The sequence below is a fragment of the Ctenopharyngodon idella genome, chromosome 3 (genome assembly GCF_019924925.1).
Source record: "Ctenopharyngodon idella isolate HZGC_01 chromosome 3, HZGC01, whole genome shotgun sequence".
Taxonomy (NCBI): domain Eukaryota; kingdom Metazoa; phylum Chordata; class Actinopteri; order Cypriniformes; family Xenocyprididae; genus Ctenopharyngodon; species Ctenopharyngodon idella.
The window spans coordinates 5,265,737-5,278,380 of NC_067222.1; the positions used below are offsets into that span (position 1 = coordinate 5,265,737).

Below are 12,644 nucleotides of genomic sequence, written 5' to 3' on the forward strand. Positions count from 1 at the left end.
TTTTTAAGATTTAATTTGTCATCATGTACCTGCTGTTCAATTTACACTCTTTGGTTTGATTTTGTAATTTTTTTAGAGCAAAGCACAGCTAGTAGCTATATAATGCTTTTGCTGCTTAGGGGGAAAAGTACATTTTATTAAAATTAAATAAATAACTTTTGTGTTTTGTTTTTGGGTTTGATGGATCTGAATTTGCTTAATTCATGCAATCTAGTGTACAACTGTGTAATGTGTATTATATATTATGAAAAACAATGGTTCATTCTGAAATGCTTGAGTAAAATATACATTTTATTACAAATTAATAAATGTTTATAATTTTTTGTGTTTAAGCTTTGAGTTCAATTTATATTCAGTTAATCTTTTAAGACATAAAACAAATTGATGAACTTTTAACTTTTAAAATATTTAAAAGGTTACAAGGGGGTTTTAATACACACACATAGGCTATATATAGTAACTTTTTTTGTGTTTGTGTGTATATGATTAAGCTATTAACACAATGCGAGTATCTATCTATCTATCTATCTATCTATCTATATCATTTGAATTAGATCGTTTTAATAAAATATTTGACATTAACATGGTTTTAAACTTTAAAAAGCTCCAAATGGAGCAATGCCTACGAAGATAAATTTGCTCCGGCCTCAGGCTGTCAGTCTGGCGCTGTCGTCCTCAGACTGTCATGACGTATGGTTCTGCGGTTCTGCAGTTAGTCCTATCTCCTCGCACCCAGGCTCACCGCCACCCAGTGGCCTTTGGAAAACTGTGAACAGTGGGCAATATTCATTTAAGCGGATAAATAGAGGCGAAATATGGCAAAGTCATTTTGATGCACCACAGTTCCTGCTGCCAGCAGGTGGCACTTTGATAGCATTTAGCTAAATATATACACCATATTACCTATTGATTTTAATTTTTTTAATGTTGTTCAGTAGCCTATAATATGCATGTTTTAATAAATCCGTCAAGATGACAGCCACCATTTAAATGTTTAGCTATATTTAAGTTTGTATACAAATCAGTTCATTTTAACCTTCAATATTAATGTAGTACCAACTGATTCCCATGTATATTTTACAGCATTAGTTGAGAGAGATTTTTTTTTTTCTTGAGAAAATTTGCCATGTACTGTACCTGATATACAGGTGCTGGTCATATAATTAGAATATCATCAAAAAGTTCATTTTTTTATTATAAATTATTTTTAAAAATGAAACTTTCATATATTCTAGATTCCCTACATGTAAAGTAAAACATTTCAAAAGTTTTACAGCTCATGAAAGTCCAAAATCCAGTATTTCAAAATATTAGAATATTTCCTAAGATCAATCAAAAAATGGATTTGCAAAACAGAAAAGTTCAAGTTCTTTAAAGTATGTTCTTTTGTGCACTCAATACTTGATCGGCAGGACATATTACAGCAAATGACTTGCTCCTAGCACAAATTACAGCATCAGTGAAGTGTGGCATGGAAGTGATCAGCCTGTGGCACTGCTGAGGCACTATTGAGCCTTCAGATCATCTGTATATTGTTGGATCGACTGTTTCTCATCTTTCTCTTGAAAATATCCCATAGATTCAGGTCAGGCATATTGGCTGGCCAATAAAGCACAGTAATATCATGCTCAGCAAACCACTTGGAACTGGTTTTTGCACTGTGGGCAGGTGCTAAAGTCCTGCTGGAAAAGGAAATCAGCATCTCCATAAAGCTTGTCAGCAGATGGAAGCATAAAGTGCTCCAAAATCTCCTGGAAGATGGCTGCATTGACTCTGCACTTGATAAAACACAATGGACCAACACCAGCAGACGTCACGGCCCCCCCAAATCATTATTGACTTCAGAAACTTCACACTAGACTTCAAGCAGCTTGGATTCTGTGCCTCTCCAGTCTTCCTTCATACTCTGGGACCATGATTTCAACATGAAATGCAAAATTTACTTTTATCTGAAAACAGGACTTTCGACCACTGTTCACTGTCTAGTTCTTTTTCTCCTTAGCCCAGGTAAGATGCTTCTGACGTTGTCTCTGGTTCAGAAGTGGCTTGGTAGTCCTTTTCCTGAAGATGTCTGAGTGTGGTGACTCTTGATGCACTGACTCCGGCTTCATTCTACTCATTGTGAAGCTCTCTTAAGTGTTTGAATTGGCTTTACTTGACAGTATTCTCAAGCTTGCGGTCATCCCTGTTGCTTGTGCACCTTTGCCTACCCAATTTCTTCCTTCCAGTCAACTTTGCATTTAATATGCTTTGATATACACTCTGTAAACAGCCACCCCATTCAGTAATGACCTTCTGTGACTTACTCTCTTTGTGGAGGGTGTCAATGATTGTCTCCTGGACCATTGCCAAGTCAGCAGTCTTCCCCATTAGTGTGGTTTCAAAGAACAAAAGATACCCGGAATTTATACTGTAGGGATGGTCATTTAATGAAACTCAAATGTAAATATTCTAATATTTTGAGATACTGGATTTTGGACTTTCATGAGCTGTACGCTCTAATCAACAAATTTAAAAAAAAAAAAAACTTTTGAAATGTTTTACTTTACATGTAGGGAATCTAGAATATATGAACGTTTCATTTTTTAAAATATTTTACAATAAAAAAATGAACTTTTTCACGATATTCTAATTATATGACCAGCACCTGTACAGTATATCCAAAATAACTGATATTGAACTGAATTGCAAGTGAATTAAAATACATAACTATGATGGCAGACTGGCAGGAAATGGTGCAAAACAGAAAACAAAGTCCAAACAGGGTGATATTGTGACACACTGATAAGCCTCATCTTTCCATTATTGTTACACTTTAAAAATGCTGGGTTAAAAACAACCCAAGTTGGGTTGAAAATGGGCAAACCCAGCGACTGGGTTGTTTTAACCCAGCAGTTCCGTTAAATGTTTGCCCAACCTGCTGGGTAGTTTTATTTAACCCAACTATTGTTTAAAAATGACTATATGGCTGGCTTAAAATTAACCCAAAATAGGTTGGAAATTGAAAATGGCAACAATAATAATAATCAAAGGTGAACATTTATTAATAATTACAATTTATTTATTATATTTAATATTAATAAATGTTAATTTCCAACATATTTTGGGTTCATTTTAAGCAAGCAATACAGCAATTTTTACACAATAGCTGGGTTAAATAAAACTACCCAGCAGGATGAGCAAACATTTAACCCAACCACTGGGTTGAAACAACCCAATTGCTGGGTTTGTCCATTTTCAACCCAACTTGGGTTGTTTTTAACCCAGCATTTTTAGAGAGAAATAATAGTTGCAACTTGCACTCTTAAATGTGCATTGAAACTTGCCAGCTGATAAAATATGCTCCAGTGACCATATATAACATCTCAGGCTATCTTAACTGGCTGATTTAGATGGTGATTGACACTAAACAGTGGAAAATCAGTCCAGAGTCTCTTCAGCTTTAAATGTCACTGGCTGTTAAAGTCTTTTGTTGATTATAATAAATTGACATTTTGATAAAACACACATAAGCAGTCTTTCAGAATGCTCTCAATAACATGTAGCCTAGATCAGATGCATAATACATGCATTAGTGAGTGTGGCGGTGCTTATGGGATGTCGCTCTGGGACGGGTGAGTATGAGGCTGGGAGGGAAAAATCACAGTATACTCACTACAAAAAAACTAGACTACACCACTGGCCTACTCATACATTTATGGTCACATTTATGTAACACCATTAAAATCTGTGAAGGGTTAAATAAGCCTATTATTTTGTACACTCACAATAACAACAAAACATTGCTTGTAAAATAAAGAAATTTTCTTTTTTTGCATGTTTGTCACACTTTAATATTTCAGATCATCAAACAAATTTAAATATTAATCAAAGATAACACAAGTAAACACAACATGCAGTTTTTAAATAAAGGTTTTTATTATGAAGGGAAAACAAAATCCAAACCCACATGGCCCTGTGTGAAAAAGTGCTTCCCAGGAGTGGCCGGCCGACCAGATTTACCCCAAGAGCGCAGCGACGACTCATCCAAGAGGTCACAAAAGACCCCACAACAACATCCAAAGAACTGCAGGCCTCACTTGGCTCAGTTAAGGTCAGTGTTCATGACTCCACCATAAGAAAGAGACTGGGCAAAAATGGCCTGTATGGCAGAGTTCCAAGATGAAAACCGCTGCTGAGCAAAAATAACATAAAGGCTCGTCTCAGTTTTGCCAGAAAACATCTTGATGATCCCCAAGACTTTTGGGAAAATACTCTGTGGATTGACGAGACAAAAGTTGAACTTTTTGGAAGGTGTGTGTCCCATTACGTCTGGCGTAAAAGTAACACAGTATTTCAGAAAAAGAACATCATATCAACAGTAAAATATTGTGGTAGTAGTGTGATGGTCTGGGGCTGTTTTGCTGCTTCAGGACATGGAAGACTTGCTGTGATAAATGGAAGCATGAATTCTGCTGTCTACCAAAAAATCCTGAAGGACAATGTCCGGCCATCTGTTCGTGACTTCAAGCTGAAACGAACTTGGGTTCTGCAGCAGGACAATGATCCAAAACACACCAGCAAGCCCACCTCTGAATGGTTGAAGAAAAACAAAATGAAGACTTTGGAGTGGCCTAGTCAAAGTCCTGACCTCAATCCTATTGAGATGCCCTGGCATGACCTTAAAAAGGTGGGTGATGCTTGAAAACTCTCCAATGTGGCTGAATTACAACAATTCTGCAAAGATGAGTGGGCCAAAATTCCTCCACAGCGCTGTAACAGACTCATTGCAAGTTATCGCAAACGCTTGATTGCAGTTGTTGCTGCTAAGGGTGGCCCAACCAGTTATTAGGTTTAGGGGGCAAGCACTTTTTCACACAAGGCCATGTGGGTTTGGATTTTGTTTTCCCTTCATAATAAAAACTTTCATTTAAAAACTACATGTTGTGTTTACTTGTGTTATCTTTGATTCATATTTAAATTTGTTTGATGATCTAAAACATTAGTGTGACAAACATGCAAAAAAATAAAAAAATCAGGAAGGGGGCAAACACTTTTTCACACCACTGTATGTACATATTCAGCATTTGTGAAACACTTATGTTTCTGGTTGTCTTTCAGCATCTGTTCTTCACTAGATCTACTAGTTCATCTGAGGAATTTGACTGAATCAAGATGCTGCTGATCATCGTAGCTCTTCTCATTTTAGCTGCTCTAGGACAGGTAAGCTTGTGTTCTAGTATGAATATTACAGACATGAATACTGATGATGTGATCATTATTATTCCTGTTGCTGCAGGATCACAGATCTGCTGCTGCTGCTGTTAAAAAGCAGATGTTTTCATTGGATTTCTCAAATAATTCTGTTGATGACCAGTATTATGGCTGTAGAGAGGACAAGATGAATCTGGTAGAGAAAGAATATCTGATGAAGGAAATCAATAACTCACCTGACTTTAATGAGGCTTGGCAAAAAGGTAAAAAGAATGCCACAAAACCAGAGAACAACCTGAAAGAGATTCATTTAATTGCCATTCATGTGTACACTCTCAATGGTACTATATAGTCAAGTCAAGTCAAGTCACCTTTATTTATATAGCGCTTTTTACAATGTAGATTGTGTCAAAGCAGCTTTACATTGATAACTGGTACATTGTTTGGCTGCACAGCATCTCTTAAAGAATAGTGTCAATGCAGGCAGATCAAAAGCACTGTTGAATATCAAATGTCAAGTCAAGTGTCCCCAACTAAGCAAGCCAGAGGCGACAGCGGCAAGGAACCCAAACTCCATCAGGTGACATCAGGTGGCAGACAAGTGGCAAATTGGTGTTAAAATGGAGAAAAAAACCTTGGGAGAAACCAGGCTTAGTCGGGGTGCCAGTTCTCCTCTGGCCAACAGTGCTTTGTTACAATTCAGGTTGCTATCATAAGTCCAATAGGATCGCAACATTAAAAGTATTTATTTCAGTTCCATCCAATTGAGGATCGTATTCATCACGCCGGTATGGACGGTTGTTGAGGAACTGTGTCGTGGCTGTCGTGTCGATGAGGCCTTCACAGGGGATGATCTAGTTGACTCAATCTCTGCTGATACTTCAGGGCTGCGTTGTGGTCGTGTCAAGGTGCAGGTCCTTGGTCTCACCTGGATACGGCCCGGATCCGGTTGACTACGGTGAACCTCGGGATAAACAGAAAGACTAATATTAGCGTAGATGCCATTCTTCTTCTGATGTAACGAGTACATCAGGTGTTATAGGAAGTGTTCCCGGTTCCGGCTGACCTAATTTATGCAGCCTAATAATCCTTTAACGGATTTGGAAATATAAATTGGTAATGTGTTATGTGTATGCCAGGTTAAAGAGATGCGTTTTTAGTCTAGATTTAAACTGACAGAGTGTGTCTGCTTCCCGAACAATGCTAGGAAGATTGTTCCAGAGTTTAGGTGCCAAATAGGAGAAGGATCTACCACCTGCAGTTGATTTTGATATTCTAGGTATTATCAGCTGGCCTGAATTCTGAGATCGCAATAGACGTGAAGGACTATAATGAATTAGGAGCTTGCTCAGGTACTGGGGAGCTAAACCATTTAGTGCTTTGTAAGTAATTAGCAAGATTTTAAAATCTATACGATGTTTAACAGGAAGCCAATGCAGTGTTGACAGAACTGGGCTAATATGGTCATACTTCCTGGTTCTAGTAAGAACTCTAGCTGCTGCATTTTGTACGAGCTGTAGTTTATTTATCAGGCGAGCAGAACAACCACCCAGTAGAGCGTTACAGTAATCTAGCCTTGAGGTCATGAACGCATGAACTAACTGTTCTGCATTTTTCATTGAGAGCATATGTCGTAGTTTAGATATATTTTTAAGATGGAAGAATGCGGTTTTACAGATGCTAGTAACATGGCCTTCAAATGAAAGATTGGTATCAAAAAGCACACCCAGGTTCCTAACTGACGACGAAGACTTAACAGAGCAGCCATCAAGTGTTAGACAATATTCTAGGTTATTACGTGAAGAAGTTTTTGGTCCAAAAATTAGAATCTCTGTTTTTTCTGAATTTAGTAGTAGGAAATTACTGGTCATCCAATTTTTTATATCAGCTATGCATTCCGTTAATTTTGTGAATTGGTAAGTTTCGTCAGGGCGCGAAGAAATATAGAGCTGAGTATCATCAGCGTAACAGTGAAAACTAACGCCATGCTTCCTAATGATATCTCCCAAGGGTAGCATGTACAGAGTGAACAGTAACGGTCCTAGTACTGAGCCTTGTGGTACTCCATATTGAACTTGTGATCGATATGACATGTCTTCGTTTACTACTACAAACTGATAACGGTCAGATAAGTATGATTTGAACCATGACAATGCAATTCCACTAATGCCAACATAATTTTCGAGTCTATTTAAAAGAATATTGTGATCAATAGTGTCAAATGCTGCACTAAGATCCAGTAACACCAATAGAGAGATACAACCACGATCTGATGATAAGAGCAAATCATTAGTAACTCTAATGAGAGCAGTCTCAGTACTATGGTACGGTCTAAATCCTGACTGGAAATCCTCACAGATACCATTTCTTTCTAAAAAGGAACATAGCTGTGATGATACTGCCTTTTCTAGCATTTTTGACAGAAAAGTGAGATTTGAGATCGGCCTGTAATTGACTAATTCTCTAGGATCAAGTTGTGGTTTTTTAATAAGAGGTTTAATAATAGCCAGCTTAAAAGTTTTTGGTACGTATCCTAATGATAAAGATGAATTGACGATATTGAGAAGAGGGTCTATGACCTCTGGAAGCATTTCTTTCAATAGTTTAGTCGGTATAGGGTCTAACATACATGTTGTTGATTTTGATGATTTAACAAGTTTAGACAATTCTTCCTCTCCTAAAGCAGTAAATGAATTGAATTTTTCCTCAGGGACACTACAATGCACTATCTGACACGATACTGTAGTAGACGGTTGCATGGTTATTATTTTTTCTCTAATATTATCAATCTTGCAAGTAAAGAAGTTCATAAAGTCATTACTGCTGTGCTCTTTGGAAACATCAGAAGTTGAAGCTTTATTTCTTGTTAATTTAGCAACTGTATCAAATAAATACCTAGGGTTGTGTTTATTTTCTTCTAAGAGTTTAGAAAAATAGGCAGATCTAGCAGATTTTAAGGCCTTTCTGTACTCAATCATTCTCTCTCTCCACGAAATACTTCTAGTTTTGATTTCTTCCAGCTGCGCTCCATTTTTCTGGCTGCTAACTTTAGGGCCCGAGTGTGGTCATTGTACCATGGCATTGGATTAATTTCCTTAATCTTTTTTAAACGCAAAGGAGCAACTGAGTCTAATGTGCTGGAAAAGACAGAGGCAATAGTTTCTGTTGCAACATCGAGGTCTTCTAAGCTGTCTGGTATGCTAAGGCGATGAAAATGATCAGGAAGATTATTTATAAAGCAATCTTTAGTGGTAGAAGTGATGGTTCTACCATATTTATGGCATGGAGGCAGTTTAGCCGCCTTGACTAAATGTAGTATACACGAGACTAGATAATGATCTGAGATGTCGTCACTCTGCTGCAGAATTTCAACAGCATCAATATCGATTCCATGTGACAATATTAGATCTAAAGTATGATTACGACAATGAGTGGGTCCTGACACATGTTGTCTAACACCAATAGAGTTTAGAATATCTGCAAATGCCAATCCTAATGCGTCTTTTTTATTATCTACATGAATATTAAAATCACCAACAACAAGGACTTTATCTGCAGCTAGTACTAACTCTGATAGAAAGTCAGCAAATTCTTTGATAAAGTCTGTATTGTGTCCTGGTGGCCTGTATACAGTAGCCAGCACAAATGTCAACTTACATAATGTTACGTAAAGTACCATAGTTTCGAAGGAATTATATTTGAAAGACTTCTGACTAATACTGTAAATATTACTATAGATTACAGCAACACCTCCCCCTTTGCCTTTCTGACGGGCATTGTGTCGATAATCATAACCTTGAGGACTAGACTCATTTAAAGTAATGTAATCGTCCGGTTTTAGCCAAGTTTCTGTCAAACACAGCACATCTAGATTATTATCTTTGATAATATCATTAACAATAAGTGATTTTGAAGAAAGGGATCTAATATTTAACAACCCGAGTTTTATCATTTGTTTAGCATTATTATCTCTATTTTTTATTTGTTGAACATCAATTAAATTTTTACCATTAAATGGGTTTGGAAGTTTTTTGTTTTTACTAATTCGGGGTACAGACACAGTCTCTATTTGAAAATATCTAGGTGTAAGAGTTTCTATGTGTTGAGAGTTATCTGAATTTTCTGACTTCTGTAACGTGAGGCAGCTAGCAGACGGTCGGTTTAGCCAGTCTGTCTGCTTTCTGACCTGGGCCCCAGTATGTCATGTTTCAGTTCTAAGACTATGTGCCATATTACTAGAGAGAAGAGCAGCACCATCCCGGGAGGGATGAATACCATCTCTTTTTAACAGGTCAGGTCTGCCCCAAAAACTTTTCCAATTATCTATGAAACCTATATTATTTTGCGGACACCACTTAGACAGCCAGCCATTGAGTGATGATAATCTGCTAACTATCTCATCACTCCGACGAACAGGAAGGGGGCCAGAGCAAATTACTTCTCCTGACATTGTACTTGCGAGTTCACACACCTCTTTAATGTTAATTTTAGTGATCTCCGACTGGCGAAGTCGAACATCATTAGTGCCGACGTGAATAATAATCTTAGAGTATTTACGATTAGCATTAGCCAGCACTTTTAAATTTGCTTTGATGTCAGGTGCTCTGGCTCCCGGCAAACATGTGACTATGGTGGCTGGTGTCTCTATTTTCACGTTCCGTGTAATAGAATCGCCAATAACTAGGGCACTTTCAACAGGATTCTCAGTGGGTGTATCACTGAGTGGGGAGAACCTGTTTGATGTTCTTATTGGAACGGAAGAGTGGTGTTTTCCGCGGCTAGGCCGCCTCACCGTTACCCAAGTGCCCTGCTGCGCGGGCTCTACAGCCGGAACCGAACAATGTACAGAGTTCACTAAGCTAGTCGCATCCAAAACAGTATCTGAAGCCCTTGCATTCTTACTATCCTCGATTAAAGTTTGGATGCGTGTCTCTAATTCTGAGATTCTCTCTGTCAGCCTGACTATTTCCCTACATTTATGACATGTAAATCCCTCGTCGCTGACAGAGAGAGCTATGGTAAACATGTGGCAAATGGAACAGGTAGCAATGCTGGGAGAGGATGACATGACTCACCGTGTTTGTAGACTGATCCGACTTACCACAGCTGTTTGAAGAACGCGTTGAAAAAGGAGCGCGCGAGCGACTGTTAGCAGGTTAACAAGCTAGCGCTGCAAATGCAAATGCGTTGTAACAGCGATTTAGATTCAAATATTACAAGCTAGCGACGTCAGATTAGTGTGGTAGGCAATATTACATATAAGGTAATAAAAAAATAAGCAACAATAAATAAAAGTAAGAGATTCAAAACAAAGCTATACGGAGTTACAGACGCAAACCAATCTGAGCAGCGAGGCAGACAGGAGCAATCGAGTGATCGAGCCTTATATATATCGTGTCTTAAATAATGCTGTTCGTGATGGCATGCAAAACTACAAAGACAAGACATCTTGTTTTGAAATCAGAACTTGTGAAGGTGTTAATCTGACAAAATATTCAAAGTTTCCTCACCAGAAAAAGGTGCTGATTCCTCCTTATGAGACGTTTAATGTCACTGCTGTCAAGACAAGAACAGTTCAGCCGGATCTGTGGTGTGAGACTGTGTTTGTGTTGAACAGCACTGGAAAAAGAAGTCACATGAACTGTGCATTGTTTAGCAGTGAAAACCATGTTGCTGACTTTAATGTTTTACTAATTTTAACATTATTCAATGTTTACCTGCTAACCAGTTAAATTGTAGATGCTGCTATCGATTTCACTTTGTTTTTATTAAACTTTGAATTGCTTCTTATGCTTATGAATCAGATATTTTGGGGAGAGTTTATAGTGATTGGGTTTTCTTTTTCTTAATGCACTTGGAGTTCAAAGTATTCTTCTTTTTTCACATTCATTTTACACGTCTGCAAGGGTGCAGAAAGATGTTTTGGTTTGGGGGTGCTGTGTGTTTTTTATTTTATTATAAAAATTTTTCTAGTCTTTACATTTTTTTTCTGACGAGTCTATAAAACATGTCAAAACTCCACGAAGCACAGCAAGCGTAATGGTGCGAACACTCAATTAAACAGCTATACCGCTTGCAATCTTAATGCAATGGACAGGTCAATGGGATATTAATGAAGCCTTTAAAATAAAAAAAAACATTATTGAGCTGTTTGCTCTGTCTAAAGGGTCTATTCTTTCTATGCACACTGCAACGGTCAAAATATGACGCCAAACTCTGTGCATATGTTTTAAAAAAAATGTTTTTCAACATGTAAATAACACTTCTTTTTATAGCCCACTTAAGGTGTTTATTACAAACAAAGCATTTTTTGAACACTGATGATAAGGTGATGGTAAAATGGAAGAAGACCGTTAAATAGTTAAATAAGTTAATATCTTATATTTTTTATCATTTCTGTTTTGTTACCTTGCATAATTAATAGTTATGTGTAGAGCTGCATGATTAATCATAAAAAGATTGCATTCTCGATTCAAACACCTACACAATCTCTTTCCTAAATGACAATGATTCGCCTGTCTATTAAACCTTTGACAAGGATCACACCAGAACAATCAGATCTGCATCAATGCTGCTGCTGATCCAGAGAGAGCATTTATGTAGTATAGGTATAGTAAACTGATTCAATAAAAGTCTTTTTAAACCACAAAGTAATCAAGATTTCTTTCTGTGTTACGAATATTCATATTATCACAGAGATACTGGGATAAAAGTTTAGAGTTCGCATATAAACACTGATGTCTATGATCAAAAATGAAAGTTAAGTTGATGCTTGAAATAATTATTGTACCGCATTGTTTACTCACTGTTAAAAAAAAAAAAAAAATTATCATTGAATCATTCATTCGAGAGATTCTTTCAAAAATACTGATTCATCCAGTAATGAGACAATTGGGATCACTTCTGCGTGATTACGTCTTGAAGCACTCGTGAAATCGAACCAATAGTGTGACGGGACGTCAGAGCGGGTAACGTCATGGACCAGGAAACTATAAAGCACTCCTGAGAACAAAGAACGCCAGCTTCTGATATGGATGAAGCAGATGCTCACAGGTGCGCAGGGAGGATGGCTAAGCAACGCAGCGTCTCGTTCCCTATTCAGGGAACCAGGGTTACAAACGTAACCCGAGACGTTCCCTTTCATGGGAACATCGACGCTGCGTTAAATCGCTTCGGGAACCCTATCCCAACTAGGCCATAGGACCAAGTGCCTGTCCGTTATCTTTGGGACGAGAGCACCGTGGACCCCAGAGTGGAGCCCAAGTTGTAAAACCTAATAAAGGTATGCTGAGATGACCACCCAGCCACATCACAGATCTTGTTGATGGGAACTCCCGAGAACAAAGCTTTTGAAGCAGCCATACCCCTGGTGGAGTGTGCCCGGACAGCCAAAGGTGAAGGCTGCCTGGATGACTCATAGGCAAGAGAGATGGCCTTGACCACCCACTTGC

General features: G+C 37.9%; 1 long non-coding RNA gene across 1 annotated transcript in view; it reads left to right on the top strand.

Moving 5' to 3' along the window:
* Positions 1–2,468, top strand: part of LOC127508437 (uncharacterized) — a 527,778-nt gene extending 525,310 nt beyond the window's left edge. Inside the window, exon 2 of the long non-coding RNA XR_007928815.1 lies at positions 1,586–2,468. This is a non-coding gene — a long non-coding RNA (uncharacterized LOC127508437). The remainder of the gene's footprint in view (positions 1–1,585) is intronic.
* Positions 2,469–12,644: the final 10,176 nt, after the last annotated feature.